We start from the raw sequence: 26,938 nt of genomic DNA, 5'->3' as shown, positions 1-26,938 counted from the left end.
TTAAAACCTCCACTCACGGTAGCTATGGTTCATATCGTGAATAATATAATGTGTAAAACAACGTTTAGGGCTCATTGTCTTAACTAAACATTTTCCGAAATGCCTCTTAAACTATGCTAATGATAGATGCCCAAGTTAAATGTATGCTTTTATTGTTGACTTCTTTCTTACAAACTAGTTGTAACTACTTACGGAACGTTACTTCTAAATTCAAAATTACATTTTCTTTTTATATTCTCGAACATTAATTCAACTGCTGTGAAGCCTAAGTATCTTGATGTCCACGATAAATGGAACTCTTAGTTTCTTTATGAAATATTCTTTAGCGGTAATATGGGGGAGGAGCATGATTTAGCCCCCCTACACCCAAGGAACAATGCTTCCTGTTGAAAGTGGTTCGCTTCCTGATTATTACAGTATGTATAGCCACAAAATTTGGAGTGCATCTCCTTCATTTATTTTTGTCTAGCCGCCCTTGGACCCCCCCTTATCAGAAAGAGGGTAGCACTACCTTTGAGAAATATCGTTTTTTTTATTACTGTTGTCAAAAATGCGACTTATCAGTGGCGTCTACAGAGGGGTTCACGAGAAAACATTCTGTGGCCACTTTTGGAAGAAAATGGAAGGGGGAGAGAAGCAGGAAGTTATATTTGGTAGTTATATTTTCCTTAGTGATACAAAAGTTGTAAAGAGGGTTGTAGTTTTTGAGGGCTGTGTATGCACTCCTTTATACACCTTACTTAGTCCAGGCGGCAGCATGTTCGCTATGTGGGGGGGGGGGCATCCAATTATGGAGGTTGCAGATTTTGGAAAAAGTAACCAAAGGCAGTTAACTGGTATTCATTACCATACGCCACTGTTCATTAATAGATATAGCAGTGCATTATCCAAAAACATTCACGTGTATTTTTCTTGTTTTGTTTTAATTATTGGTATTAATGTTAAGGTATTGGAAACCTTTACGCTTCAGCCACTTATTATTATACATTCATTATATTTTTCGTCTTGGTACTTTGTCAATTTTTTTTAGCATTTATTAGGAATCCGGAACTGGTAGGCGATGGCACAAAATCTAAACTGGACAAGCAGTGTCCAGGATAACCACATCTTCAGAATACTGTCATAAGTAGTATGAATGAGTACAACGCATGCTCCGGTTCTACTTGTCAGTGCCTTGAATCTCCAGTTGGTGTTTTTTTTTTAAATCGCCAGAGAAAACCGTGATCGATGTCGTACCGAAACATCGAAACTTCCCGCGCCTATGGGGTCTTATCACTTTGCAGAGTAAATATTGTTTCAAGAGATTTATTTTAATGAATTATAACTCGTACTACACTTAACGACAGAACCATTGTAAACTAAAGATTGGTTATGAGAAAATATTAAATGAAGTAAAATGTATAAGTTAAATGTACTGGTGTTTGGTGTGGCATTTACAATCATTCCCTACTGGCTTTTCCTTCGAAACAAGGATCTTCGGTGTGAAATTTCCATAAGCTTTTCCTTCGAAACAAGGATCTTCGGTGTGAAATTTCCATAAGCTTTCCCTTCGAAACAAGGATCTTCGGTGTGAAATTTGCACAAGATTTTTATTGGGACACTATATTTCCGACCTACCAGGATATATGCTTAGATGTTTTGGAAATATTATAGGTCACAGTAATATCGGAGTTTCTCTATTTCAAGCTTTAGACTTGGAGGGGGGGGGACAATCAGATATTAACCTACGAAGATAATCACACACCGATTAATTTAGCAGAACCTTGAACTTCTATATTTTGAGAAGTTGAAGATAAGTGACTACCCTATGAAGAGACTTAAACTTGGTCTTTCAATATTATTTTAATTTTAGAGTTCCTACATTTTCCTAACAATTAATGGATCAATCGAACATTCTTGTTGGCATGAATGAATGAAATTACATTTTCTTTCTGAAAACACTTAAAATTTGAGTCAAATTGTACTAGAAGATGTGAATATAAACGAAAATTTAAAACATTTTTCTTCTGAAATACTCTTACTTACATCCATTACAATGATAAAGAAGTTTAACTTGGCATAACTGAAAAAATTACAACAAACAAAATACATTTTCCTCATAATTTATTTTTTCACAAAATCCTTCGTTTTCGTATAGTTCTGTAGATCTTCCACTTTATCTATAAATCTGAACTTCTTATACATACGGCACTTATCCCTAATTTGTTTGTTTCCTTTTCGATGTCTTTAGTAGTCCAATTAGTTTTGATCTTCCTTATTTTACATCACCTCTTTTAGGATCTCTGCTATGTCGTATTTAAAACCAAAGTATTTTAAAACTATCCACATCTGTTTAATATCACCTTTTAACTCGTTATCCAAATTCGTTAATAATAAATTTTGCCTAAATTCGGATTTATGAAAATTGGGAATTAAAATTTCATTATTTCAACATGTAGCAGCAAAACATCAAACCTAACTTTGCAATGAACACTTCCCAAAATGCTCTTCTCACTTCAACTCTCCAACCATATCATCGTTAGTTGTTAACAATAATTATAAATTGTCTCTTTCATCAATTGGTATAGACCATCCTGAACCATTTTAACAATACCCCTCTTCTCTCTCAACTTCATTCCAACTCCAGATAATGTCTAAAGTTGGTCTTTTATAACTATTGCATTAGTATACTTAGCAACCTTGATCTCGTAATACCTTTCCTCACTGTTATCAGCCTGATCAGAAGGCTTATAATAATTGCCAATTAAAGTTTGTACCCTGAAAACCATTGATTCTAAACTACAGGATCAACGTTTTGAGTACCATATTTTATATTCAGTTTCAAAAGGTTACATGTAGTTCATACCTTCTATAAAGAGACGCCCCACCCCTCTTTGTTTTTAGTGTTGCTATCCATTTTTAACCTTGAATTTCTAATAATTCCAATTATCACTGTTCACCATATCTAGCGAAGTTTCAATAATTCCAAATATAACGTTGTATTTCATTTCCACTTGAATTCTGTACTCGTCCACTTCCTTCCTACTATTCCTAACATAACAATGATAGCACTTAATCTTTTTTAATTTATAATGTCTAAACGTCATACTTATCTTTATAAATATTATTTAAATTCTACTCTAAATCTCTTTTTTTTAATCTCCTTGTTACTCAATATGTATTCCCACTTTCCTCACCACTATACAAGTTTAGTTTAATACTACTTTTAATGGATATGTTTAGAGCGTCGCCAGCTATTCTACTACCAAGCTTGTTCAAGTAAAGCCCATCTCTTGCATATAATTCATCCTTATCCCAAAAACTACCCATGTCCAACTGTTCTAAAAAAAAATTCCCCGATAGTCTTTTTCATTTAAGCCTCGAATCGTATTAAGTAATTCACCTCCTGCGTAAAGGCCGGGGAGGGGGGAGAGTACCCCCGAAAGGGCTACACGTCTATTTCTGTCCTTTATCCTCTGAAGAAGTTTCTTTACTTTTTTTTTTAAACAACTCTTCTGATTTACAATTTCTAACTCCATTCGTTCCTACATGCACTACAATTACAAGGAGAATTCTCTTTGGTACTAATAGTTAAACTGTCAACAGTCTCTAATGTCTTGTAATTTTGTGCTTGAATGCTAAATGAATCTGCCTCTATAGCCATAATTCTCTTACTACTGTGTACCCTTGTAAACCCAGTACTAAGTGTCACCCTCCCCCGAAGCAGCATTTATTCTAATTTTATCAATTTTCTTTCTGACTTCCTTGATTTCTTCTCCTAGCCTTCTATTAACTCATTGTAATAGCGCAATATTCCCCTAAAACTATTTCTAAGTTATCCTCGAGTAAGAAAGCTTTGCATGCGTAGTGTATTTGTATCTCTTCTTCTGAAATTCGCAATATTCCCCTAAAGCTATTTCTAGGTTATCCTCGAGTAAGAAAGCTTTGCATGCGTAGTGTATTTGTATCTCTTCTTCTGAAATTCACAATAAATACCTAAAACTCTCAAACATTAAGATTGTGGCCGAAAATATCGTTAACAGCAAGGGTACTTAAGTGATGAAACAATGCATTCTATTCTAAGTAAAAATGTGTATTAACTTAACTATATTAGCGGCCAGGGTTTTAGTTTTGATTTAAGTACTTAGTTTTTTCTGATTTGAAGTTAATATTAACCCAACACTGGCACTATAGGTGCATCCTATACCCTACCCCACTTATATCTGAACTACTTTTAACCCTACTAACGTTTTACTAGTTTTTATTCTCTAGTACCAATATATAAAATTTAGATAAATCTGCCAATGAAAGTATCTAACTGATATTGATACTAATAATTATTAGTACCACAGCTAGGATGTAGACCACGATTTAGTTGCACGTACGTTATTGCAAATTTAAATATACTGTTACGTCTCCGCTTATTAATTGATTTTTCGTAACTTCGTTCCGACGAAACTTTAACGACACAAGTCTTTACTTAATAAAACTGGTTTATTCTTTCCGAATATAACTTTACGATACACTTAATTTCAATATTCACGCTAAAACAAACACTATAACGAACGAACGTTAACTTCGACAATACGTCTCTCTCTGACCGCAGTTTAATTACTCATTACCTACACACACATTACATTACACCGTCACATTGTCACCCTCTTTTATATACCAGACTACCCTATATCTAGTAAATACTAGAGCATTCGCCAAGGTACAGGATAGTTCTAGAAACGTGGCGTCACAGTAGTCATGTGACTCGCTGACGCAACAATACTAATGATATGTAAATTATTGGCAGCTACCTTATAATAGAAACAATAGTTTAAGTCTAAAGATAAATTATATTTCGTCCTTTTCTAAAAATCTAACACGTGTAATAATTCTATTTTAATATTTAATAAATGTAACTTGTAGTACCACAATCTTTAACTTGGACCTAACAATCTCTCGATTAGGTTGTAACTTTAGGCTTAGCTGTACCACTAGTAATAAAGTGTAAGCTCCAATCCTAACTACTTTAAGATACACTAAACCGTGCTATACATCCCGAATTAATAAAAAAAAAAAGTTTATTTTATCTTTCCATTCGACGATCTTATCTTTGACGTAAAATGAATTTGTTGCTATAAATTAAATCTTTACAAAAGCCAGATGGTGTGATGCCAACATTGTGCGTAATGATCTTTTTTAAGGCTTTCTGCAGCACCTGAGTAACTTCGTTTTACGCCACTGAAGACTTTTTTTTTATCGTCCAATCACATTAAGACTACTCGAAAGATATCACATGGCATGTGAGAGTGAAAGTAAAACAAAAACTACCATTTATATTTTGATTTTCACATTAATATAACTCAAGAATACCTTATTTCTGTAAAATCTTATGTCATCAACGTCACATTTAGTTATTTTTAATATGATTTTGATAGTAACTTACGATAGTTCTAGGTGATTATAATGACTCATTCACCTTCTCCTGTATAAAATCTATTATTAGCACCTTTGGAGACCTAGATCTAAAATATGTAGCGTAAAAAACCTGAAGTTAAACAGTGAAAGTAAAAACGCAAGCGTGTAATCTGAATATCGTTTAATTGGTACTTAAGTATATATAAAGAGATCTTTATGTTAATTTCAAACGAAACAGATGTTAGATTTTAAACAGTTATAATTAATTATTTTTAAGTATAACAACGTTGCATCTAGGGATTAAATATTACCTTTCAGTAATTGTTTGAAAACGCTATCTTAAACTCGGCTTGTCATATTTCTATAAACTATAAGAAACTTGTATATAACATGGTTACAAAAGTCAATAGAATACAAACATAACTGTGACACATCTGCTACTAGATTTCATATTTGATTTTTCAAATATTTTACAACAGAATGAGAAACCGAACACTTCTGAATGTTTTTAATGGCTTACGCAAGAAGGTATTGTTAAATGTTTATCGATAAAGTTGGTTATCAAACTTTTTGCTTCGTCCCCCCCCCCGGGAATATATTTCAGCCTGTGACGACTCCTCCCCTCCACACAAAGTAATAGCAAACCTTCCGACCATCTTTGAGTTGGACCCTAGTTTGATTATCGCTGATTTAATAATAAAAAAAGTTAACATGTACACATAGGCAATTCTTTAGAAACTTCGTGAACTAAAAAAACGTCACGTAACAAAGAAAAGTAGGCTTAACGTGATGTCGTCGTGGTGATTCTTCTCGATAATTTTATCTTGTACTAATTTATAGCTTCAATGATGAAAGAAGATTTTCAGCTTTCGTTATCTAACTGTTACGCTTACTAATCGCCTTCACTTCTGAAAATATACTTCTCATTGGCTTAAAATGAATATGCAAAATAAATCCGACATTCCTACGGCATAGCTTACTGCATATTTACAGGTACACATGCAAGGTCCTTTTTGAAATGTTTAGTTGGTAATTGTTGTTGAGCTTTAATCTTTCCAGATTATTTACCTTCCATACTCGTGCCTATTGTATTTAAAATATAATATTTCATAATTGGTACCATTTGCAGTTATGCCTTCAGCCTTTGCAAACGCCGGAGATACAGCTGGAACAGAATCTTTGAAATGTTTTTTTTTTTTATGCATAGTGAAACAAGATAAGCTTATGTCGTGACGTAGGATTGGCATGATGAAAACAAACTCGACCACGTTGTTAAGACGATGGGTTGTAATGCTCTACTACATATTAAAGATTTAGCTTTGTTGCTACAAATACTGAATACATGCTTTCCACTGAGAAATACCCAGTCTTCACTCATTTGAAATAATAATCATTAAATACTACTCGTATAAAGCAATTTCCCCCTCACTTCACAACATTTTTGCATCAAATAAGTTAACATAGGGAATTTGAAAAGAACGCCAATTAATTTTAAGTTTCATTCGTGTGGTTCTCAGGCATCCCATTTCGTCCTTCTTCACTGAAGATTGATGACAGCAAGTCGACATGACGTCAAGCAGTGCTGAACACTTGCCAGTTTTGTTACCAAGGTGACACTGACTCAACACAAGCAAATATTTGTTCTTTAAGATGCAAGATCTAAATGCATTTATTCCCTTCCCTACCTCTTAGCCTAGGGACAATTGTTCATTGAGTTATCAAGTGTTCTCTGCTACGGTGGTAATTGTTATGTAGTTTATTACACCAAATATTTGTTCTTTAAGATGCAAGATCTAAATGCATTTATTCCCTTCCCTACCCCTTAGCCTAGGGACAATTGTTCATTGAGTTATCAAGTGTTCTCTGCTACGGTGGTAATTGTTATGTAGTTTATTACACCAAATATTTGCGCATTTCATCAAATTGCTACTTCACATTCTTAACTAAATGTAAAGAAACGCGGACTACTTTCTTTGGTAAAAACTAACATCAAATTTGAATTTAAAGACTTATCTCTTGGTGATAAGTTTCGACTATAACTTAAATGGTCGTAGATTGATCTAAACACAATTTGACATCTAAGAAGTAAACATAAAGTAAGTGAAATTGCAAATGCAAAAAGAAAACCATATTAAATCCATTTATAGTGTTAGATTATCGTATGGGAAGAAAAACGGTTTATTTATTTCTAAGATTTTTTTATAAAGAAAAGTAACTTTTCTAGTCAAATATACAGTAAAACTATTTTATTGGTTGTACATCGGAATGGAATGACAAGGTTTTTATTTTTTATCTTGATTAAAAAAATATATATTGGTTCTAAGGCCACCAGTAAATAAGCCGAAATGATCTTGTTTCGGATAGTATGCAGAAATAAGTGTTATTACTTGTGTATGTTTAAACTTTTAAATGAAAAGCCCAGTGGAAACTTAAAATAGCAGCTAATATCTAAATTCTATACACACAGTTACGTCAATTGTGGAATAGTGAAACCATAAGAACTAGAAACGATTATTTGCCGATATTCTAATTGAAGCCCAGTACAACTGAATACTCCGTATATTCAATACTAACTGGAGTAGCCGTCCCCTGGATGGAAGTTATGTAAATTCATAATTAATGAAAGGTTATCTTAGGCATGAAAAGTTGCTTCCCTTATATGTAATCGCAAAAAACGCCCATAAAAACCGCAAAACGCTGAAAGCAAAACTGAAAATTTGTATGTACCCCGCATGGACCTAATGAACCTCGATACCAGTTTTTGTGAAAATCCACTCACACCCTGCAAAGCAGTGACGTGGACAAACAACAGACAGAATTATTATATCTATATTATTTATATTCATATAGATCGGTGCTGCATAAGAATCGCCTGGTTAGTCACAATGACTTGCTCGTATAGACGGAAAGTGAGTAATGAAACTGTAACTGTAGTTTGTTCCTCGAGATGTATGTAGTGAAACATATTGAAGATTTATAAAAACTTGAAGAATATTTCTTTCTGTGAATATGGAATATGACAAAAAAAAATATTCCAGAAACTAAAGTTCAACCAGGTACTTAACTTGTAATTTGAAAGTTTGTTTTCTGACCACTATTCGAGAAACGTTTTGAGTCTACTAACAAACGAAGACACTTCGACCATTTGCGATTCATTTTTAGTTGATTCAAAGACCATGTAAATATATCCTATTTATGACGAGTTTAGTTTACTCGCAATTTTTCTTTATTTTTTGGAAATATGTGTGTGTGTAAGGAAATTTAACCTAATAGCCCCTAAAAGTCAATTGTTCACCAGGAACACCTGTGTGTATTGCTTACTCATTCAAACTGTTTTAATAACATGTTGGGAAGGAGGTATCTGCACATACTAGGATCAAAGAATAGGTGCGGTCTAGGCTTTCTTGTAGAGTAAATTTTCTTACCCGATAATTACTACAAATATTCCAAATTAGAACGTATTCCACATTATGATATGTAGTGTCTTCGCTTTAAGTTTAACTGTGTGGAAATTTTAAAAAATGCCAGTTGTTGCAACATCGTTCTGGGGGATGTTTTCTAATAAAACAATCTATTCAGATAATTAAATATGTATTCTCAATTGAGTAACATGTTTCTTTTTTCTCTCTTCGAAAGTACGTCAGTTGAGACATTATAGAGCTGAGATTCGAAAGGAGTAAATAATGACTACAAACTTACACTTTTTGTCAAGATCATCAGAAATGTATTTAAATATATCATAACGTTTGTTCCTCTGTTAAAAATTTCTGTTAGGAAATCGCTCTTCTTGGGAGATATTATCTCAAATAATCGTCAAAAGCCTTTCTACAAAAATGTTTTCATAGACGATTTCATCTTTAAGGGGCTATGTTAATATAGTGACATCTGGTGTCGCAGTATCGGTTTATCGCGTGTGGGTGTTCGAATTCCATATCAGTGAACTAATAGGGACATTTTCCTGTACTGAGGATTAGTAACTCGACGCCCCCACATTTCGCGTATGGTTACAAAACAAAACTTTAGTCCATTCTCTGTTTCTAAAAGGGGTTTTACATCGTGGGCCTTGGGTCGTCTTTTAAACAATAAAGTTGTAACTAAAACTAATTTTCGTCAAATAGTCGCGCATGCGCATAAATACTACAGGCAAGCGCTGTCTACTTATGTCCAATAATATGGCAAATTTTAAATTAAATCTGTTTTGATATAAACACTTGTCTACATACATACATACATACATACATACATACATACATACATACATAGACATTTGGTTAGGCTTTTCTATATAAGATTATGTGTGTGTCACAACTCCTCCTAAGTCCCTCGTCTCACCGACTTCTAAATGGTGCAAATCGAATCGTCTTGGTCCCCAGGTTTGAACAAAGATAATTTTTCACCCCACCCCCTTGGGAAACCCATGGATTTCCCGAAAACCCCTTCTAAACTTCTGGACTTTCTAACATCTAAATGGTGCCAAACGAATCGTCTAGGCTCCGAGGTTCGCACAAAGGTAACTTTTCATCTAACTCTTAAGGGAACTCGGATTTTTTGTGTGTGAAAACACTTTTACGGGAATTTCCTGAAAGCAAACCCCAAACTTGGCATTTGTTTACATTAGAGTACGTAAATAAGTAGGCCAACTAATTACTGTTCTTAACTTCGTTAAAGAAATTAAACTGCATGCATTATAGCAGTAATGATCATTAAAATAATAATAGTTCAATAATTAAATTGTCATTTTTTCGGCCCTGTAAATGTTGCCCATAGGCTCACGGGTTCGCTTGTATCTATATAAATAATGCACTTTGTCTAGAATTTTTCTCGTGTCGTTAGAATGGCCTTTGTCCGAGGAGTCCGGATTGCATATTGGTTCTTCAATTCAGAATCACCTTACCACAGCTTAGCCAAACTTCTCAATGCAATGAACTTGGTACACGATGGCACAATGTCGTTGTCATCACTGGCTTCGACTTGAATTCAGTCTTTTATTGGCAAAGTATTTCAGACAAACAACACTTAACCCGTGTGTAATTTCCTTTAAAAAATTAACATTACACTAAATATAATTTCTATGGGCTTTCTATACGTATCACTTTCTGAACATTTATTCAGACATGTCTGCATAATCAGCTAAGTTTGCCTTCATTATAACTCTACAATAATTTACCTTCGGTTCATTTCATAGACTGCTATAACACCTTTTGGCTACTTTGTTTTCTATATGAGGCTTTTTTTTCTTCGTTTCTGTGAGTTTCAACCTGTAAAACTGTCATACGCTGAACTCTTCATACTATTGTACTGTTTCATACTATTGCACACTATTATAAATACGATTACTTTATTTTTTACTTTACGTGTAGTTTTATTACATAAAGTTAAGTCTAATTTTTATTTTTCAAACAGACCATTACTTATCAATCTAACACACAATGCCTGCTATAAAACATAGCTTGAATGGCGTTCATGAAAATAATACAATATGGAAAATTCATGAGAAGGGCATAAACTACCGCAACTGTTTTGCGGGTTTCTTCTAGAAACATAATTGTTACATGTGGACTGAAGTTAACATTACAAATGAAAGGTTTAAAATAAAACCGAACTGGAGAGTTGGTTTTAGAAACTTGAGAACGTGCATACTGGTTGACCAGATGTGGGATGAGAGTACCACGCAACGGTGGGAAACAGTCTAATAACGTTCTCCACGGAAGGGGGTGGAGGAATATCACTGAAGCCTAAGATTCCAAGAATTTTACACCCTCATTGAGAGTGATTGAAGCTATGAATGAGAAAATATCCCTATAACAGAGACTAAGAATCTAAAACATTTAATCGATAGTTAGACGTGGGCGGCTGTAAGAGAGATCACAACCTCCCCACTTTTTGTGGCGGTTATTTTGAAATTAAAAATTCAACTGAAATATTTATTTCAACTTATCTTTGAAACAATCGTTCTCGAAAGAAAAAAGGTACACAACTTGATACGCCTACGTGACGTCAGTAGACAAATTCGAGACGTTAGGAACACCTTTCGCACGGTAACTTAATACTTGACTCGTAGGAATAATACACGAACAATTGAAACAAAAACCCTACTTGAATAAAACCCGTGGTGTGAGGAAATAAATCATTTCAATCTTAGTTACCAGGTGATAATTACCTAATCATAAGTAAATCAAACTGGATACTCTGTTGCCAGTAAAGAAGAGAGTGACAGCTGTTACTATGGTAACCATACTATTACTGGTTATATGGGAGGTCCTATGATTCTAAATTATTTTTTTATTGGTATACTTATAACTATTGAGAACTTAAACTTAAGTTTACAAATACTAACGATAGCTATTTTAATTGACCAATAAAACTATTTAACTTTTTGTTCCCATAAACCTTAAATATATTTTAACGCCTAAACCTGTAGAGAAGTACATTTGAAACATACTTCAATCTCCTGTGTAAAGCAAACTACTTTCAAAGAAACTCTCATAAAATTATTACCGACTGGTAACGCTCCAGCTCTCAGTATAGTACTCAGTTCTGGATCTTTTCAATATGTTAAACAGCTGTCGAGTAGAAATGGACAAAAAGCATAGAAATAAATGGAGCAATATGATATAAGAAACAAAAGTGTACGGTAACTTGTAACAATAGAATTAAAAAAAACAACCTTTTAATAGTCAAACCTAAAGGTAAACATCAGTTGGTGATATCTACTTCTGTTACCATAACGATTGTGATCACGAATGCTGAAGAAGCATAATTTTTAATAAATTGAAAAGATCTTTTAAAATAAATTTCCATTTAATACATTTTTATTATTACTCTGAGTGTATAAAGAAAATATTGAATAAATTTGACATTTAAAAAAATCCTGCATGTTATCTATTCTCGAATTCAGACTTAATCGTGGCTTTAAATAAAAAAAAAATTCCATTTAGTTTCATATTGCAAACAATTTTATTTCAAGAGGTTGTTTTCAAAAACTTGTATTTTCATACATACAACTCAAGAGCCATATATGGAATATAATAATTGTTGTTATTAACATTATGACGACAATGTACTAGAGAACCATTCCTACTTTCTGACCATTAGTTTAGACAATGTTTCAAAGAACATTTGCATAAACCATCTAGCAAGCAGACCTCGGCACTCACATTCTTGTAGCCTAGTTTACTCATTTTGATCACGCAAAAACTACAGGGTGTCCAAAACGTCTGGAACCATGGGTGATTTACAGCTTGTTTATGGCGCTGTCAAAGCATGAGAAGGTCGAGTTAATCCTACTGTTAATCCAAACATATTTCTAATTACAACGACAGCGTATGGAACGCATTCTATATAATTCATTGAAGTGCTTATGATTCCAATATTTTTCGGATACCCTCTAATATTCCTATGTTTAGGCTTGGGAAAATGGAACTCTTAGTTTCTGAACTCTTATGACAGATGCAATACCCTCAGAATGAACACTTTATTTAAATAGATGTTAACAGAACAAAATCACAAATAATTGTAGATTATACAAACAGGTGCTATTCATATTAAAATTTAATCGAGGAAATTCGATCCAAAACGGATTTGTAAAAGGCTTTAACTTTATTCATACTAATGCTATCTTTGAATTTATTTTTTAAAATCAAATTAAACCAGTAATTGTTAGGTACATTAACACTAACAGCCTGAGCAAAATGGTTATTTACATACAACTGTAAATTTCTGCAACGATATGTTGGCAATGGCCTAGACGAATATTAATGTATGCCACTTCACGAAGGAAGGAACATGTTGTGACATGCATAAGAGGTCACGTAATTTGTTTTTAAACTTAATCATATTTAGTTGCAACTACTTTTGTTGGTGGATTTTAAGCACTACATTTATATCAAAATCCTAACAGAATTAATATACGGATAAATTTCTAATACAAAAAAAAAAGTCCATGTCAATGGAGGACATTTTCCTACTATGATCTAAAAGATCGCAGTACGGACTCTTCCCTCAATGTAGTATTGAAGTGCTCTAAGATAATTTTCTGAATGCTACTTTGTTTTATTCATAACTTGCTTCACCAGTCACTGGCTTTCGTGCCACTTCTCTTGGTCATCCTGGGAATTGACCAATTCTGCTTGAAAGACATCTATCTTTATAGTGAAATATTTCTTATTACTAATAGGCTTTATTAGAATTTGGGACAGACTTCATTAACAGTAGTTGATCACCAAAACTGGATGTCTCGACTTTTTGACAAGCGCTTCCCCCTCAACACTGTAGGAGCATTGCAATTTATTTCCATAGCTTAATAAGGAACAGAGCACACATTTCTTAACTCGATGAGTACCAATGCTGAAATTGTACTGATATATCGGTCCTATACAAGAGAACTGTTTGCGCCGAGTCATTCCTTGTCTTTTATCGCTCTCCACTCACATGTAGAGAGTACAATCTCTAAGAAGTTTTGCGAAGTGACTAATCTTCCTGGTTAGCCTAAAACTCTTGATGATAAAAGTTATTTGAAGTGTGCTTAGTTGTTGTTTTTTTTTTTCATCCTGCACTACTTCAGTTAGGGTCAAAATATTCCTTTTTGCCTAAGTGGTGATTCATGGATTCTTACTTAATAGACTAGGTCTGTGTTATCAAGTTGTAATTTTCTTAGTGGTATCTCAGCTAAGTACTTGATGGCAAACTCTACATTTGATACCAATGTAATTCTGGTTCATGATCTCTACATCCCTTCAAATGTGCATGATTGCGCACAAATACAAGATCTTCTAACTTCTAAAACTGTTAACTATTACATATAATTTATCTCAACTAAACATATTATAGGTAAAATTAAGTGCTATGATTCCTGACAAAGATGACCGTGATGAAAGGTGAAGCCAGCTTTCATCTCTAAATGTTTATCATTGGTGTTTGTAAAATCTATAGGGAAGTTGATTGTATCATCTGGTAAAATAAAGTAGCAAAAGAAACTTTTAAGAATACCTGAAGTTAAAACTTGTAGGATGAAAATAGTGTTTCTTATTGATCAAGATTTGAGTCGAAAACAAAAGGAAGATTGTTCTGTTTCTTCAAAATAACTTGGGAAACCTTAATCTAAAAAAATGTGCTTAGATCATAGCAAAATACAGAAATGACCATTTTCCATTAAATCTCACTGTGGATATCAATTATCTACATGGCAGAGGTGAAGGCATGCCCCCATCAGAAGGTGTCTGCTTGACAACTGAGGTGGTTACGTTACCCATTTATTTGTGATTAAGATCTAAAGTTCATTGAGGGGAGGGAGAATGACAAGTGAACTCATTCTGTTTTATAACACCCTCCAATTTTTGTCACAGGAACATTGTGTTCCTGATTTACTGTTTGTATTATATGAGGTGGTCACAGCCAATATAATGCTGGAGAAGTAGATGACTCAACTTCATGTTCCTGATTTACTGTTTGTATTATGTGAGGTGGTCACAGCCAATATAATGCTGGAGAAGTAGGTGACTCAATTTCAAGTACCTTGTATTCATTGTCCTCATGGACCAACCAAAGGATCACTATTACTACTCCCGCCAAAGCTGCGGAGCATTGTAATGGAGCCACTATGATTCCTGTGGTAGCTCTTTACTCAAACTCAAGTTGACAAGATTTACCAAAATAAAGTTGGTGTTAACTTGAAATGTGGCTTTATCGAATGCCTAATGTATAGTAAGTTGTTTGAACTATCCATCATACTTCTGGACAATCTGACTAGTGAAATTGTTCAAGCTGAGGCTAGACAAAATTAATACCCCAATAGTTTAAACAAGTCACTGCTGTTGCAGCCATAGTTTGGCATTAATACCCCTACATTCCAGCATCATCAGATGGACTAATTTGAATCAACTACCGCTTCCCAACAGAAAATAGATAACCACATCCAATTATCTGATAACCTACAGTTAAGATAGATGATATATACGACATCTGTTTCAGACTTTTTTTTTCCATGTCACCTGCATTGATATCTTGGGGATACACATAATGTGGAAAATGTTAGCCAGTTTCACTTGTGCAATAGGTGAGTTACAAATGTGAAGGAAAAACCATTCGATGCACACCACCATTGCAGCTGCCCTGTATTTAAATATAAAGACATAGCTCTCCAAACACCAAATATCATTGGATGAAGACTGCACTACTAATGCTTTTGGACTATTTGGATGGGACAACAGTAGTACATAATGCAGATATGTCAACAGCTCTTGAATTCCATTAATGTACAACAAAAGTAATTGTATCTGTAGTACTTTCAGACACTAGTTGAACAACTTGTAAGACAAGATTACCTTTGACCATGGCTGAATTGTATAAATCTAGAAGGTTTGCTTGCACATTGACTAACAATGATGTACAAAATAGAACTTCAGCATATAACACCAAGCTCATGAGCATAGAAATTCTAATGAAATATTATGTTGCCCATTAGTGAAAGCATATCCATTTCTTAAGTTTCAGAATTCTAGACACTGCTGCAGCACCAATTAGACTACTATACAGCAATGACAACTAATCATGAGTGGTGACAGTTCAAACTGTAGATAGGTGGCATGAGTAATCGTGAATTTTGGGGAGAGCAACTAAAGTACTCGGACAAGTTTGCTATGTGCAGCAAGACTAAGTCTTTCTCAAATTTGCAAATTCAGCACTGCTCACAAAACTATACAAGCGCCAGATGTCAAAGTGCAGAATGAAGCATTTGATGTCATTATAAACCACGGATATTGCAGTCAAACTGTCATACACAATTTGTTCCCTAGAGTCGTATGTATGGAGACATTTTGGATTCTGCATAATGCAAGGTATGGAGACACCAAGAAGTTTCACAACTGTAAACCCGTACAAATATTTTTCTAACCATATTCATGTTCAAATTTTGAAGATAGCATGGACACTATTCCACATGCAAAACTGGTTAAAACCAGGGAAAATTCTGGCAGACAGTTGCAAATTTTCCTTTACAGAAAATATCTCTGCTTACACAACTACTCCTTATCTGTAGCTTGCAAACTAACTAGCATGAATTGGTTGTTTATAGTGGGATTTCTGTTTAAAACAATGCATGATACTTTGTATCAACATAGCTAGGACAGTGAAATAATTTGATATGGTTCTATAACACCTGTAGCTTTAACTGCTGAGAATTCTGACGTACCAATAAGTTAAAAGGGCTTTGCAATCCTTGTTTTATGAACACTTGGTTTAACCTTTATGATAAATCTCGACGGAGGTTTTTTCTGTACAATGTTTTTAAGCAACCTTGTGTGCAAGCCAATGTAGCCCCTGCACTGTGATTGTTGCATGAGAACACCTGTGGGTCTGGTAGTTCTGTACCTGTGCTGTAAAACAATTGTACTTTAACACATTGGCAACACAAAACATGATCATAGTGGTCAATTATGGCAGAAACGGACATTTTGTTGTTTTCTAATTCCAATCTGCAAGTATTTTTTCCTGATAGTTAGCTGGTTTTGAATTTACTCTGTTGTATCAGTCATGTGCATGCTAAATTATTGAAAGTGTCAAACTACCATTAGTTGTCACGTAATGGTAACAGCATGTACTGTAAAGTACATGTTGACTACTATGTAACATTGAGGTGGATGTGTGTGTTTGGTACATTTGTGTCATGCCATAAAATTGTGGTATTCTCAGCTTAAAACATATTTTTTAAGTACAAGACGGGCAAACCCGCATAGAACAGCAGATCTGATCAAGAAATAAAAAGAATATTCTATAGTTAACTACAATGATCTTTAAGTTGCATGAAAAATAAATATTGTTTTTACCGTCTTTTAAATGTGTCCAATCTTTACTTAGATAAGTGGATGATTGCCTCTATATAATCAATGAATAGCTCGCCAGTTTTCTGTCTCGAGATGAATCTCTGCTGAACTAGTTGCACTGAAAACCAAATAGAATCAAACAAAGTGTGCCTAGACTTCAAACAAAACCTTCTTTTCGTTGTCTAGTGTAAGGCGTCGTAGTTGACTAGCAGAAGAAAAAAACAGGTTCCCAACATAATACAATTTTATTCAGATACGTGATCCTATGCTGAAATATTTCTGCAAGACAAGTATAGGTTTCTCTTATGAAAGCAGAGAAGCGAAGTAACAAGGAACAGCATAAAATTAATGATTTTTTTTCTAGACCACACGTAACCACCATGATAGTGTGGAAACATAATCAAAAATTGGGATAACTACATATTACAGCTCAAGATAAAAAAAAAAAAATAACCATGGTATCCTTGTATATACCATAAAGACTAATCTATAGGATAATCTTCACTAAATCATGCGAGAAACATGATGGGGAAGGGCATTGTTATCATGGTGCTGATGAAAGAATATTCTGTGGTTGTGACAACTGAGATGTTCATAAACTTCTATAAAATGAAACGACTACACTGATTTCTTACCTTCTGACCCAGTATGTTTTCTAGTACTTTTGATTTAGATTTTTTTAATTGAATTATTACAGAACATTGTATACATTACTAAATATTTTATCTCTATTTATGAATAAGGTAGTCGTTATACACAAGTTTTGTTCTGACTACATGTTTATGGTACTACAACATAATTTGTTGGCTACACGAATGTAACTCTGAATTCATTCATGAAACTGGGCATGGTTTTTCTTATTTGTATATTTTTATTTGCTTCATATAATAAGTTTGTTGTGAAAAAAGGTATAGAGTACTTAATTTTAGATACAATAGTCACTTCTTGTTAAATAGGTAACTACGTATAGTTACCAACATAACGAACCAGCTTTCAATGTATACTTTTTTATTGAAACCAGAGTTCTATTTTGGCAAACAGACAATGATGGCGAAAAACTTGATATTTGCATTTGCTGCTGGTATATATCCACCATTCCTACTGCACAAATGCATGTGTACTATATGTAGCTTAATGAATTTTTCCCAAACAATGTCGAATAACAGCCTAATTTTCCTATTGAATTTAGTTTTACATTGCTATCCAAATTTCTGATCAGTCAAAGGTTGATTTGGCTTGGATTTTTTTAGTCCTAAATTGTTCCACTTGGAGCCATGGATATTTTTGAATGTGAAAACAGCCATTAAGGACCGAATATCACAGCTAAAGCAAAGTGAAAATTGTTCTTCTAGAAGATGTAAATGACTTTGCCCTTACAGTATTAATAACTCCAAGAAGATGCCCAGAGTTGCATGTGAAAACAAGCGTTATCCTAAACTCTAGGTTGACGTCACAGCTGCCAAAGTCACAATGTATTAACTTTGAATTCTTCGAGTCTATAGACATAGCAAAATTATAATCAACCCCCATTTGGAGGCAAAATCACCAATCAAAAACTCGTCAGTGCCTAGGAGACAATACCAGCAATGCTAAGTGGAAGGATGTGCCAGCAACATTGCATTTGAATTGAGGTAGAAAAGGACTCCCAACTCAAAAGATGTCTTCCCTGAACTTGGATATCTAAACACAAAAATCCTCCAAAGATAAGGAAGAACTTTAGCAACTAGGAACTGTCATATTTACCCGTTTATAATTAGAAAATGACTTCTTTATTCAAGCATGCTTATGTTTAATTTTATACACGTGTTTTGCAGTTAATGACCCTGTGAACAGGATGTAAATAGTTAAACTTGCGTTATTTACTTCCTAAGGCAAAGTTGCATATTGGTGGCTATTAACTGGAGATTGTTTGCTTAGCTATGCTTCTTGGACATTTGTTCCTCCTGTTGTGGACTAGATCCAAGTAGTATTGTAGTTAGGCTTGTATAAAGTTGTTATGAGTTTGTAAGTTAATCTCTACTTGAATACAGGAGACGAGAATGATTAATGGTGTTTGTAATCTAGAATTGTAGGACATTGCATTAGCACTTTTATACTACCTAATTAGCTGGACTGTTGCGATTTTAACCTGTTTAGTAGTGGATTGTTTACTTTCCACGCTTACACATTCATTGGAGCTTAACAACAGTGGTTGGCTAGTTATACAATAAAAATCCCGGGTTTACTTATTTGAGAACTATATTCTATTTTGAATTTGTTCTCAAGTTTTTTTCTTTGTCCATATTTATTTTATTCTCTATCATTTTGGGCTCTCTTATTATTGCAATATTTCATATTTACCAGTTTTACATCAATAAACCTGAGTATTGAAGATGGTGTAAACATTGTGTGCTATCCACAATGAAAAAGCTAGCCACGTCAGCCCAAATTGTGTCAGAATTGTGGGTAGGTTGTTCTATGTTGGGGAAATATAAAATGTTAAATTCTGGCTTTAATCAGTTATTTTACCATGGTTGATAAGTTATCTGAGCAGTGAATATTTCACTTCAGAGTGCTTGCTGAGATAACATACGCAGATAAGAAGTTAACTTTTTTATTACTTTGTTTTACTTCCAAGTATTAGATGGGAAGAAACTTCCCTGTTTTCTTTAGTTAGTCTCTCTGTATGAATGGTAAAAACTTTCAAGTGAATGCTTTTAAAGTTAGTACCTCTGAGTGGATTTACTTGAATATCACTTCTCATATATTGCTACAGTACCCAGAGGAACTGGTTATGTGGAGGAGCAGTTACAATTTAATGTATGGTTCTTAATGTATTGAAAGTATTTCAATGTTGGATACATACCATTGTTATTAATGTCCATGAATATGCATTGCTATAGGTGAGGTAGGTAACTGACTGGAATATGGTAACAGTAAAACTGCAAAAGAGAAACATCTGTCATATGAATTTCATATGGCTATGTTATGTGCCAGCAACATGCACCTCTCGGATCCTGATGAACTGGACCGAACTTCATGCTTTGACAACTCAATACATCAAGCTAAGATTTTCAGTGCTCGCATAACCCAAAAGCAAATTGAACACTTCTCTTCTTATTTATAAAGATTCGGAAGAAAAGGCAACGAAACTGCGAGAATGTTCAGAAGAGTGACTGGGGCAATAGTGTCAACTACGTAGACGTTAAGACTTTTATTGAATAGAACACATCAAATATGTGTATAACAATGGATCACCTGAGATTCATCAGGTCACAGTAGCTAGAGTATAATACCTGTTACAGTAACAAAACTGAAACCAATTGATATGACTCCGTGAGATTCCAGTTGCAACCCTTATTTTCCCACATTACATAGTAAAATTCTACAGTAAAGGTATCCTGGCTGATATTCTTGCAAAAGCTAGTTGATTGGGCAGCTAATACATAGCAGAAAACTTTGAAACAAATTAATGAAATGGTGGCAGAGAAGTGGGAAAGTGGGGAGAAATATAAATGTTAATTCATATTAAATGAACACTTCTGTAATTATGGAAAATTAGACAAATACTGATGAGAAATCCACATTAATTAGAATGTTTGACAAATTTTATATTGTATGCTGAATGTGTAAGGATTTTCTGACCTTAGATGGCAGCACAATAATGACTTGGTTTGACTTCATGAGTTTTGTCATTTAATTTGTGTATTTTTTTTTATTCCACTCCCACCTATGTCCTTTTAAGTCGTTTGTTGTTGACGCACACAACATGCATATGTATGCGTAAGTAAATTAAAAAAACTTCTGATAGCATACAAGAACAGTAAAAGATTCATGAAAATAAAGCTACGAAAGTTCACGCATGCAATGTGAAAGAGTTAAGTATATATCTTGTAGAGACCACTTTTGATTTAGTTCTTTCATTTTACTTTCATTTTACGAGATTAGGTTTTATTGTTACTTGGCACAATGATAAAAAAAACAAAAACAATATAGTGATGCTTCACCTCATCAGTGGCTGATGTTTGTTTCTCTTGGTCCAGTAAGTTGTGTATAAAATTTGGAAAAGAAAAGTTAAGGTTTTACTACGAAATTTTAAATGATGTTTTGGTTTTAGCCATTCAGTAATGAGATAGTAACGTTGTGTGACTTGTTCCCACGCATAAATGAATTCATATCTATTGGTTTTAATTGCAGGTAGATAAGATTCAGGTATAGACGCTCTTGTTTATAGTTCAGTTACGTGTGTATGTGCGAAAGGAAAACAGACTGTTGTGTGAATGATAGTAAGCTTACTTCTTCAGAGTCGGATGAGAGTTGTCACTTAAGCCTAGTTACGATGGTAGGTCCGCAGATCCAAGCAACCTTAATCATTTTTCTGCAATACACTGTTTATCTTATTTTGTTTTTTAGTTGCAGTTAGACAATTTTTTTTATCTTGTCGGTGATGCTGGTTCATATAGTAAATTGAAGCTAGCTTAAAATGTATAAATGATGTTGTTACTAGCTCCCTCTGTGGTAAAACCCGTTCTTCTGATCTATCACGGACTGGTTCAACTCCAATATTTTCATTTGAAATTTATTTTGAAGTGTGCAAATTTGCCAGAGTATAGCAATAACTGTGAGACCACCCTGTCTTATTGTTACACTCAGTCTTTTAGCCCTACCTTCTGTAGAAATAGATACCCCATTGCTTATACCAGCTTTTAGCAAAGTTAAAGCTGGTAAATATCTTCAGGATAAGCTACTTGTTTTGTCTTACTGAGAAGAAGCTGCCAGAAACAACCAATATTCTAGAGTAACAATCAAATATCCCCCCAAACATACCAGTAGCAACTGAGAAATGGTAAAATCGCGGGACTACTATCAGTATTTGGCCAAGGATTGTCTGCAATTGCCATAAAAAAAGTCAAATATCTAGGTTCACTAGTTTTCAAAAGCCACAGTTTTCTTGGGACTACCGAGGGAGAGAACAGCTGAAACTATGAAAGGGTTAAAAATAAAACCACTGGAGATGGAATGAGGAGAACCTCGCAAGTTGAAGTCGCCGGAAGGAGAAGATGGGGCTGAGACTTCCTCTGAGAACATTGTCCTTAACCTGTCACTAAAATAGAAACCAATATTGCTTTAATTTGACTTTTTTACTATGTCATCACTATCCTTCAAAGAGTCCTCGGGAAAAGATTATATTATAAGAGTATCCAAAGTATTTCACCTAAAATTGTTTTGGTTAACAATGATCTCTCGATGATCAGGTGCTAGCACAAATATGGCCACACACGTGTGAGCGGCATGGTGATTGACAGCCAAGGAGGGGAAAAGATAGATCGGGTGCACAAAATCTACTATATAAACAATACACTCGTGTTTAGCTCGAACTTTTCTTCCAAATTTCTCGATCAGACGCTACAATTCTCATATCGATAGAAAGGTCGTTGTACAAGGATTCCGGATCGCATATTGGCTTTTCAATTCAGAATCGCCTGTTTTCTGCTTAGCAAACCTTTTCAATGCAATGCGTTTGGTACACAATGACAACAACATTGTGTGACACAATGTTGTTGTCATCAAGTGACGAATGGCTTCAATTTAAACTTTTTTAGTTGTAAAGTATTTAACTCAAATAACACTTAACCTGAGTGGAATTTCCTTTAAAAAATGAACATTACACTAAATACAATTTACATGGGCTTTCTCAACTTATTTGCATGCGCAGTTCGTTCAAGACAATATGCTTATCACTTTGTAAACAAGTATTCAGACATTTCTGCATATTCAGCTAAGTTTGCCTTCATTATAACTTTACATTTACTTTACTTTGCAATAATTTAGCTGCGGTTCGTTTCATAGACTGCTATAAAAACCTTCTAGACACTTTATTTACTACTGGTGATTTTCCTTGTTTCAACTTGTAAAACCGTTTCATACTATGTACACTATTATAAATATGATTACTTTATTGTTTACTTTAGTCTAGTTTTATCGATAAAGTTACCTTTGTGTGAGTTTGTTTGTCTGACTGCGTATTTATTTATTTTTCAAATAGACCATTATTTATAAGTCTAACACTCAATGCCTGCAAGAAAACAGCTTGAATAGCGTTCGTGAAAATGATAGAGTAAGAAAAATTCAAGCGAAGGACATGTAAACTATCATAAATGTTATGCGGGTCGCGACTGGTAACAAGTGAATGTTAAATATTAAAATGTTCAAGAGTTTGAAATATGAGTAAAACATCATTGCATCTGAGTAAAGAGATGTATATAAAATTACGAAACCTACTATCTGTGTGTGTGTGTACATGTGTGTGTGTGTGTGTGTGTATATATATGTGTGTGTGTGTGTGTGTGTGTGTGTGTGTGTGTATATACATACACACACATATAATAGGCATGTCTTAAAGTCAATAGTTGATAAATGTGTATTCATTTTTTCCTACCAGCTCTCGCTCACGTTAACCATTTACATTTAGAGACCTTACTTCTTGTGAAGTAAACTTCACAGACTATGGCACTTTTTTATTTTCCTGTTCTTCTCCACAAGACTTGACTTCACTGTGGATTCGGTTTCTGCCATGTTAAATGCTATGGTTTAAAACAATCAAACAAAAAAAACTTTTGCTCAGACCTTTTGAAAAGCTGAAACTAGTGGGTATTGTGACTGACTGTGGCTTCTAGGGATGAGGCGGCTAAATACATGGAGATATAAATGTGTACATTATGACCTTTAAACAAATCAGCCAACTGGGTGGGGTTCTCTCTGGATGCTTCTCTTGTTACCTTTGTGTATACAGCTCTACACTTTTGACTTTGTAAGTAGATCTGAAACGTCGTCACTTGCACTCGAGTTGTCCGAGGAATAGTGTAAATCGAACTTACTGTTCAACTATAACACTACATGGGAAGACGAAGCAGCTGCAAGTTACTGGCAATTAGCTACAGGAACTTAAAACCTGGCAAACTGCCAGCCACATCTTTAGTATATCCCTCGCTGTTAGTTGGTTTATTCCGTTTTACGAACGCATTCCACCTGATCCTTGTTTGTACGCGTTCGAATATACAGTATTGGATATAATTGCAAACCCAGGCTGTAACTAACTTGATATCCGGATATTAAGGGCTGTACATATATGGAAGAAAACTTCGATACACTTTATTCAGAGTTTCTGTAGGGTAACGGTTACGTTGATCATCATTGTTACACAGTCTTCATTTTCAGAAAACCTACTCTTCGACGTCACATTGTAAAAAGTAAGTAATATTTTAGACGCATGCGCATTGTTCATTACTTCTTGAGACAATCTGCTTTATACTTTATTGTATCCATATCACATTATTACCTTGAACTAAGATTGAGCCTCAACTTAAGGAAAATTCGTAATAATAAACTCTTGTTTCAGGAATGTACGTTATTAATTTCAGAATCTAAGTGAATAATAATCAAAACGATAGTAGTGAGTGAGCTACTATGTGAGCCGGAATAATAGGATAGCGCGAGCGCATATATTTTTATCATTGATGCGAAAAGTAAAATTAGTGTTAAATAACCAATAATTTTAGTACTACGAAGCTACTAGTAAAATATTAACTGTTTCACGAGTAAAGAAAATGACTGCATTATCAACTGACCGCTGTGTTCATTCTAAAAGAACTAGTTACAACTTCGCTCACTTTACCCGCTCGAGACTTTAGTACCACTCGATGACGTATGTTTGTAACATTATTGAAATGTATTGGAAAATTGAAGTATTAAAAATACCTATCGACACGGTTATCAGTAATTACGTAAATATCCCATCAGCTTGTATAGCATTTTAAACTTTAGATTTGATTTGATGAAGTATAAACGACAGTTTCTTTTAGTATATTCCGATACTCTTAGTACAATATCTTTCAGAGCTTATATTTTTGTCCTGATAAATCTTCTGTTGCGAAATAAAGTCCATCATTATATAGAATTGAAAAAAGGCCTAAAAATCTTTAAATTGAAGTGTTTCTCTTTAGCCCAAAATGTTCTGTACTTGTAGTTATTAATACATTCATGCAAGAATGCCTCTAACTGATTTAACCATTATACTTGTGTCAATAATTTCACAATGCAACGGTAATGCTGGTTTTTGTGTTTCTTAGCGCAAACCTAATCAATGGGCTATCTGCGCTTTCTCCACCGCGAGGAATCGAAACCCGCATTCTAGCATTGTAAGTACGGAGAGGTAACTGATTAGGGTAAAGGAACTGACCACATGATAAACAGTAGCACCGTGAGAGATGGCGCAAAATGATTTAAATGTTTGTACATCAAGAGAAAAAGGGTATTTTGTGGCTACTCGTAAGCTCCAATAATAAAATTAAACTAATGTATGATAATATACAGTCTTTAATCGCATGCATCACGTCGTTGAGTTTTTACTTTCGTCTTCGAAGCTCTGCGAAAAATATACTTCTTGAGGGACGTTCTTTTCAAGATATTGTAGTTGATGTTTGGAACGTGAATATCAGATTTGATACGTGATTGAAACTGTACGATATCGTAGGAAGTGATAGAAATATTTGCAAGAGAAAGGTGCACGGACTTTTATCTAAGGTGTCTTTTAACGTGAGAAATAAAAGAAGCGGTCAGTAGGCTAACTACTTTATTTTTAGTAACTTTAGCTAAATTAATTACGATAGAGATTTCATGCTGTCACCATTTCCATCTGGTTGTCTATAAGTTATTCAACTCAAATATGTGCATTATATATGACATGAATCTGTTGTCCTTCATGCCTATTATAGATCTTTAGACACTTAAGTACGAGACATCAGATAAATATACCAGAAATTCTTGAAGTACTTTTGATTCTCATGTCTAAAGCACTGATAATTGAGTTTGTCAAGAAGCACTTAAGGGTAGACTAGCCAGTTTTGTGGTTTTAAAAGGACGAATTCTTACAAGGTTAGAAGCAAAAGCTGTAAAAGTTTGCTATCTGGAGTTGTCGACGAGTGATTCCCGCTGAAAATGTATAAAGAACATAAAGTTCGAAGCCAAAAACCGTAAGGTAAAAAAATAAATAAACTAATAGAATTAAAGCTGCTGTTCACTCTCTCTATTCTTAGATATAATAGAAGCTTAAAATATTGGTGGAAATTGAATGAGAAAGTTGGTTGAGAAACTTGTCCCACTCGGACATTTTCTAAAAATAAAAATTCTTTCAAAGCCATTGCTATAACAGTACACGAAACATTTTTTTTCTTGTTATTTAAAAAGCGATTGCTCAAGACAACTGAAAATAGGTTTTGATGCACCTTTTAAGAAACTGAGATTACTTTTATAAAATGTTACATTTGAAGGATTACAATTATAATTTTATAGCAGTTTGTTTTAAAATTTTCACGTAAAGCCACACAATCATCATTTGCGCATAAAATCTCTAATTGGTAGACTAGAGAAAAACTAATTAATCAACAGCACCCACCGCCAACTCTTGGACTACTTTTGTCTAACCGAATGGTAGGATTTTAGTCATTCTCATAGCGCGCCTACGGAATCCAGTTGCAGAGCGCGTTTATTGTGGTAATTAAACGGGAACTACGAACCGTTGAGTTCGGAGTTAGAGAAAGCTAACCACTATATCACACTTGACTATCTTGTAGCAGTGAAATCGTATTTATTTAGCACTTGATAGTGAAATAATACATTTCAGTGGCTTGAACATTTCAAGTACAGGATATTTATATGTTTAGGCTTAGCTTAATTTACTGTTTCTATTTTTC

The 26,938-nt window shown here is 34.2% G+C and overlaps 1 protein-coding gene across 2 annotated transcripts in view; it reads left to right on the top strand.

Moving 5' to 3' along the window:
* The window catches only part of LOC106460815 (myosin light chain kinase, smooth muscle-like), a 66,463-nt gene that overhangs the window by 663 nt on the left and 38,862 nt on the right, over positions 1–26,938 (top strand). The window contains exon 1 of one of the 2 annotated variants that reach the window (XM_013920555.2): positions 24,126–24,436. The exons of the other annotated variant lie outside the window; for it this stretch is intronic. The gene's annotated coding sequence lies outside the window, so the exon portion shown is untranslated. Of the gene's footprint in view, positions 1–24,125; positions 24,437–26,938 lie in introns of those variants that run through there. 2 annotated transcript variants of the gene reach the window in all.

The sequence above is a fragment of the Limulus polyphemus genome, unplaced genomic scaffold (genome assembly GCF_000517525.1).
Source record: "Limulus polyphemus unplaced genomic scaffold, Limulus_polyphemus-2.1.2 Scaffold840, whole genome shotgun sequence".
Taxonomy (NCBI): domain Eukaryota; kingdom Metazoa; phylum Arthropoda; class Merostomata; order Xiphosura; family Limulidae; genus Limulus; species Limulus polyphemus.
Note: the sequence above shows the minus strand (reverse complement) of the source record. Positions and strands in the feature narration are given on the sequence as shown.